A 6979-nucleotide genomic window follows, 5' to 3' on the forward strand; every position below is an offset into this window, starting at 1 on the left:
AGACATGAAGGATACACAAATGATACTGGGGAATTGAGAAGGTCAGATAGAACTACTAAGCCTCCTATTTGGCTTAAGGATTAAATTGGAGCACAACAAAAGTCCAATTCTTCTATTGCAGTTCATTGCAAATATCCTATTGGTGATTTTATTCAGTATAAAGGATTATCAACTTCATACTAGGCCTACATCACGCAGTTGTCTTCTGAGATTGAACCAAGTTCCTATCATGAGGCAACTAAGGATGTGAAATAGATTGAAGCTATGAAAGCAGAGATACAAGCATTGGAGGACAACAAGACATGTAAGGTGGTATCATTGTCTCCAAGAGAAAAGGCAATTGAATGCAAACGGATGTACAAAATCAATTACACATACAATAGGGAAGTTGAAATATATAAGGCATGATTAATGGATAAAGGGTACAGTCAAAAGGAGGAATTGGATTATCAAGAAACTTTTCCACTAGTAGTTAAAATGGTTACTGTCAGGTCTGTAATATCCATAGCAGCAGCCAAAGGATGGAATCTCTATCAAATGAATGTTTACAATGCTTTCTTGCAAGGAGATTTGGAGGAAGAAGTGTACATGACCTTACCTGAAGGCTTCTCCCATCAACAAGCAAAGTCACAGGTGTGCAGATTGTTTAAGTCCCTCTATGGACTTAAGCAAGCTTCGAGGCAATGGAATATTAAGTTGACTACAACACTTCTTAATTCAGGATTCCAGCAAAGCTATTTTGACTATTCCATATTCACTAAAAAACATGACTCTCATATTGTAGTTGTTTTGGTTCACGTTGATGACCTTCTGATTACTGGTGATAATTCAGACCTTATTTCTGCTACCAAACATATTCTGCATCAAAAATTCAAAATCAAAGACCTGGGAGAGTTGAGACATTTTTTGGGCATTTAATTTGCCAAAAGCAAAGAAGGGATCTTGTTGCATCAGAGAAAATATGCTCTTGAGCTCATCTCAGATATTGGTCTCGTAGGATCTAAGCCTGTTCATGCTCCTGTTGAGATCAATCAGAAACTCACCTCAGTTACATATGATGATCATCTTGGTCTTAAAGATGATTCCGTACTTGCAGATCCTAGTGCCTATCAAAGATTGATAGGCAGACTTCTCTATTTGACAATTACAAGGCTAGACATTTCCTTTGCTGTACAATGTCTAAGTCAGTTCATGCAAGCTCCCAGAATTCTCACATAGAAGCAACTCTTAGGGTGGTTAGGTACATCAAACAACGTCTAGGTCTAGGAATTCTTATCTCAGCTACTTCATCTATACAATTAAAGGCTTATTGTGATGATGATTGGGCAGCTTGCTCTAATACCAGGAAATCAGTCACTGGTTACTTGGTGCAGTTTGGTGATTCCCTCATTTCATCAAAGTCCAAGATGCAAAGTAATATTTTCAGGAGTTCGGCTGAGGCAGAATATCGTAGTCTAGCATCAACAGTGGCTGAGATTTTGTGGATTGTTGGTCTGTTTAATGAATTGAGTGTTGCTCTCACATTGCCTGTTCCTCTTCATTGTGGCAGTAAATCAGCAATACAAATTGCTACCAATCCTGTGCTCCATGAACGAACGAAACATATTGACATTGATTGTTATTTCATCCGTGAGAAGATTCATTTAGGCTTGGTTCAAACAGTCTACTTGAGGTCTGCAGATCAACCTGCTGATATCTTCTTAACCAAGGGCTTGAGTAGTCTTCAGCACACTCCCTTAATGTCCAAGCTAGGCCTCAAAAATATTTTCATTGGTCCTAACTTGAAGAGAGTAATGAGATATGTAATAAGTGTCATGATCCAGGTTGACTGTATAGACTAAGTTAATTTAACCATAGTTAGATTAATAGTAACTATAGTTAGATGTTAGTATGGTTAAGGTGGTAGTTAATCGGTAATTCGTAATTTTAACTGTAGCAATGTACAGTTTTTAGACATAACAGAAAATGAGATTTTTCTCTCATCTCTCTCTGCTCTGCTCTGCTCTTCCTCTCATGTTCTTCACATCATTTCTCTCGTGCAAATTTATAAAATTGACATCAATCCACGTGTAAATCATATAAAAGAACGAATTACACGTACAATTTAGTGTTAGAGATATATATCGTCCAACAAGTGTTTAAAGTTTACAAAGAAATTTATAATGTCTTTAACTACTACTTCTATTGCTTTAAGAATTTTGATTTGATGATCAGATTCTTCATGAGAGTCACCAAGAGTATTGTTTAACAAAAGAATCTCAATGAAAGCTACCAAGAAAATTGGCTCCCATCAACAGATTAGTTCAATTATATATAGGACAAAGAGAAATATTTTTGTAAATAGTTAGTACTTTAATTTTTTTTGGAGACAATTCTATCATTTCTAAGAACAAGTTGAGGATGGAATTTGTTATTCGTTATATCTTTATCCCTCATCATAAATTGTCTTAATGATGTAAGCAAAAAACAGGAGGAACTTTGAATGCATCAATTAATTATTTGGCTTGTTATTCGATGTGAACTCAAACCTCACCAATTAATTAATCTCCCATACTTTCTAAATGCATATTTTTCTTATTTATTTTGTCTTATTTGTTGATATTTCTTTTGAGTCAACCTCATTAATTCACAGGTTTGGTAGTGTGATGATGACATAAGACCAACACAACCTTTCCTGACCAAATCCTATTTAAAAATTAAACGAAATATAACCTTAAAGATCATTACCATTGAAATGTGTAATGTGATGGATGTTATCGCTTCACCTTTAGCCATATTAATCATAGGTCTCGTGTTCAATTTCTAAGATAAACATTTTTTGGTAATGAGCGCTTATCTCCCTTTAATGGCCTTATCTAACGTAAATCTGGATATATTAAATCAATGGTTTCCGAATGCTAATTGACTAAATCAAAAAGGGAACAAAAACTTTAAGGAAACATCAAACAACATTAAGAAATTTTATGTATTGTTTATATGTTGAAGTGCCGAATATATGTGTTTGTGTTGATGCCATACTGCTACAACACTTGCTATATCATTAATCTTTTCTATATATATATATATATATATATATATATATATATATATATATATATATATATATATATATATATAATACAGTTTATTTTATTTGTACGACTTCGCTATTTGTTTTTTATTTTATATGAGGCATATAATTTGATTGAAGAATAATATACACATGATTGTTTGACAGATTCCATTTCAATTTATCTCAAACTTATCTGTTATTTATGGACTATGGTCTTGTCATGCTGAGAATCAATTCTCATAATTTAGCACAATAACTGAAGTCGACTTCACAAATTAAAGGCTTTGGAACACAAAAAATGGGGTAATATGGTTTTAATTATTGTTGCTTTTGTGGTAGTTCAATTTCCACCACTTCCAAAAGCTATAGTTTTATGGCCAATTGCTGTTGCCAAACTGTCCAATAATGAGATGCATTACAACAATTGATTGATTAGTTGCTTTATTGTGAGGACGAATTAAAGTAATGATATGTTACTAGTAATGATTTTCATAATATTCCTACAGAATTCATTACTCAAATGGTCACTCAACTATCCCAAATTATCTCCTAAAGTCATTTTTCTTTCGTTTGTAACGATAAAGTCACTGAACTATGTCTATTGCACTCAGAAGGTCACTCAACTAGATTTCCAAATTTTGAATTATCAAATACCTATTTTATCCTCTAAATTATAAACATTTATCTTCTTTTTATTTTTTAAAACTTTTTAATAATACGATTTTTCCCTATTTAATTTACATTATGGACTTACCTATAAAATAAACAAATATTATTTATAAATCAAAAAAATAAAAAGTATTTAAGCATATATAATGTTGAAATAACAAAATAATGAGCATAGTAAAAAAATTAATTTGAATAATTTGTTAGTAATAATAATTTTAGTATTAACAAAAAAAATTCAAAAATTTATTTACACAATTCAGAATGAAAGAAAATAAAGGTTGTAATATATATATTCAATGCACATAATATAAAAATAATTATTTAAATAAAGGTAATTTTATAATATATATTATAATTCTTGAAAATTATGTTCAATTATATTATATATATATTTCATGCACAACTTAACATAGCATATTTTACCCTATACAGATAGTCCCCCTGCTTTCCGGTGACATAACTTTGTGTCGTCGAAAAGTTGGTAGAAACATAATAATAATTGAGCATAATTGTTAAGAATATATAATGTATATTATAAAAATTCCTTTATTTAAATAATTATTTTTATATTACGTGCATGAAATATATATTTTACAACCTTTATTTTCTTTCATTCTGAATTGTATAAATAAATTTTTGAATTTTTGTTGTTAATACTAAAAAATTTTAAAAAAATAAAAAGAAGATAAATATTTATAATTTAGAAGGGAAAATAGGTATTTGACAATCCAAAATTTGGAAAATCTAGTTGAGTGACCTTCTGAGTGCAATAGGCATAGTTCATTGACTTTGTTATTACAAACGAAAGAAAAGTGACTTTAGAAGATAATTTGAAATAGTTGAGTGACCATTTGAATAATTTACTCTATTCTTACAAGTCATATACCTTTGTGAGTTGTGGCTAAGAAAAGTTCAGGAAAAAGCGAACTAAAGGCATTCCAAACAGCTTAATGAAGTAATTAGCATGTAATCAAAGATAGAATTATTAAATTTGAGGTGGACGTATTCTCCACTTTTGGTTCAAGAATTAAGATAACCTTTTACCTTTTCTAGTAATTGTACAACACACAAAATTGGGAGCAAATTCGGTTTGAGAGGTAGGCTTGATTAAGCGTTCACCAGGCCTACTATTCAACTTAACGGAACAATTTGTACTAGACCTGATAAATTCGTCCCCACAATACTTACTGATATAACGGTAAATATTTACTCGCATCGGGTATTTGTTAGATTAGTTAGTATTAAATATGAGTATTTGAGAAGAAGTTGTTTTGTCCCTCGTTAGAAAAAGAAAGAAAGAAAGAAGTGTTTAAAAGCACTTCTTTATCTTATAGATAGGTTGAATATTTTGAAGGATGCTTTGGAGAAAAATTGGAATTTGATTATATTATTAATTATTAATAGTCAAGATTTGACACTTGGCCAAAAGTATATAAAATTTGTATAATATTTGTATATTAACATACAAAATTTATATATACACAAAAAAATATACAAATTTTATACTTTTTTCGACTATTATTTTACAGCAGCTATACAGTGCCATTTTTCTCATTGAAAACGAGCACAGAAGGGGATATTTTCAAGGTTAATGAAACGTTTTGCTTCAGAGCAGAAGATTTGCTTCATGAATCAGAGTTGGATAACACCGTTAATTTTTGAACACATTATGTCAGTGAGACTAAATGTGCTCCACTTTAGCATACTTAAGGGACTAAATATGCTCGAGGTTATATTTGAGGGACCAAAATAGACCTACCCTCATAGATAAGGGACAATATTGGCCAAAAACTCTCACTTTTCACATCCTTTATAAACAAAAAGGTATTGTCCGGGACTTGCTAATATGGAGGCCTAAGTTTTGGTTATGGACTGCCTGGGTTGTCTGCCTGTCTGTGTAGTCCACATACTCAGTGTCCTAATTTAAGAAAAAAAACTGAAAAAGTGTGTTAGTATTTGTTAATAGAGGAATGAAGAATGACAAATGTAACTGTTAACTAACAGAAGAAGAAAGAAAGAAAACAGAAATGGGACCAACCATTAGTAGAGAAATTTAGATATGGTGATTGAAGATTTTGGTGTAATAAACAGGAGTCGAGTGGCAAGGGATAAGGTTTGAGAAATTTTACGGCAAATAGGGTATTTGCTATAAAACCTAAAGTGTAGCTACGAATTATAATTATTTTAAAGTGCATTACTTTATAGAACAAGTGTAGCAGCTCGGCTACTCAATTTAGAGAAAGAAGAATAAAATGACAAAATAAGAATTTAACAGAAAAGAGAATTCATTTCATTTTCAATGATAACAAAATACAACGAAACTCTGCTAAATATAACGTAAAGGACAATGACAGTTAACAACCTAACAACTCGACACATGGGATGACATGTGTCCGTATTCTAGAACCTTCTAATGGACTGGTTATTGTAAACCTGCACTGGACTCACTATGGACTAAAAGCCACTTGGTCCTTATTTACAGAAAACTAACGTGGGCTAAGCCCAAAACCTTTTCTCACTAACAGACCCAATTCTGAACATAGCCATGACTACACTCCATCCCCCTTAAGAACCTTGATGTAGATCAAGGTTTAAACTCAGGAAATTGACTGGTCAGGAATGAGTATTCTTCCTAAGTTGCTTCTTCTGGAGCCAAATTGGACCATTGCACCAAAACCTCTGCCACAGCTTTGTTCTTCTTCTTGACCATGCGCCTGTCTAAAATCTTTAGAGGTTCAATTAAGATCTGACCTTCTGCGGTGCAATGGGGGGGGGATCTTGGGTTGCAAACACTTTATCATCCAACTTCTTCTTTAGCTTTAAAACATGGAAAACATGGTGTATTTTGGAGTGTGCTGGTAGTCGGAGCTCATAAGCAACGGATCCAATTTTTCGAAGCACCTCATAGGGACCAAAGTAGAGAGCAAATAGTTTTAGATTCTTTCGAATGGCAACAGATGATTGTCTGTAGGGTTGCAATTTCAAAAACACCCAATCTCCCACTTCAAAACTCCTTTCTTTTCTCTTGTTGTATGCGTAGTGCTTCATTCTCGCATGTGCTTTTGTCAAATTGATATGTAAAACTTTAGCCATCAGTTGTCTTTCTCGCAAAATCAGATCCATAGACTCGAGCTTCGTCTGGCTAATTAACTCAAAAGTGGGCTGTGGAGGATCATGGCCATACAAAGCTTTGAAGGGAGTCATTCCTATAGCCGAATGATAATTCGAATTGTACAAGAACTCTGCAAGTGCGATCCA

General features: G+C 32.5%; 1 pseudogene; it reads left to right on the forward strand.

The window, feature by feature from the left end:
- The first annotated feature begins 477 nt into the window (after positions 1-477).
- LOC138879317 (uncharacterized mitochondrial protein AtMg00810-like) lies at positions 478-1841 on the forward strand (annotated as a pseudogene).
- The last annotated feature ends 5138 nt before the right edge of the window (positions 1842-6979 follow it).

This window comes from Nicotiana sylvestris, chromosome 10 (assembly GCF_000393655.2).
Source record: "Nicotiana sylvestris chromosome 10, ASM39365v2, whole genome shotgun sequence".
Taxonomy (NCBI): domain Eukaryota; kingdom Viridiplantae; phylum Streptophyta; class Magnoliopsida; order Solanales; family Solanaceae; genus Nicotiana; species Nicotiana sylvestris.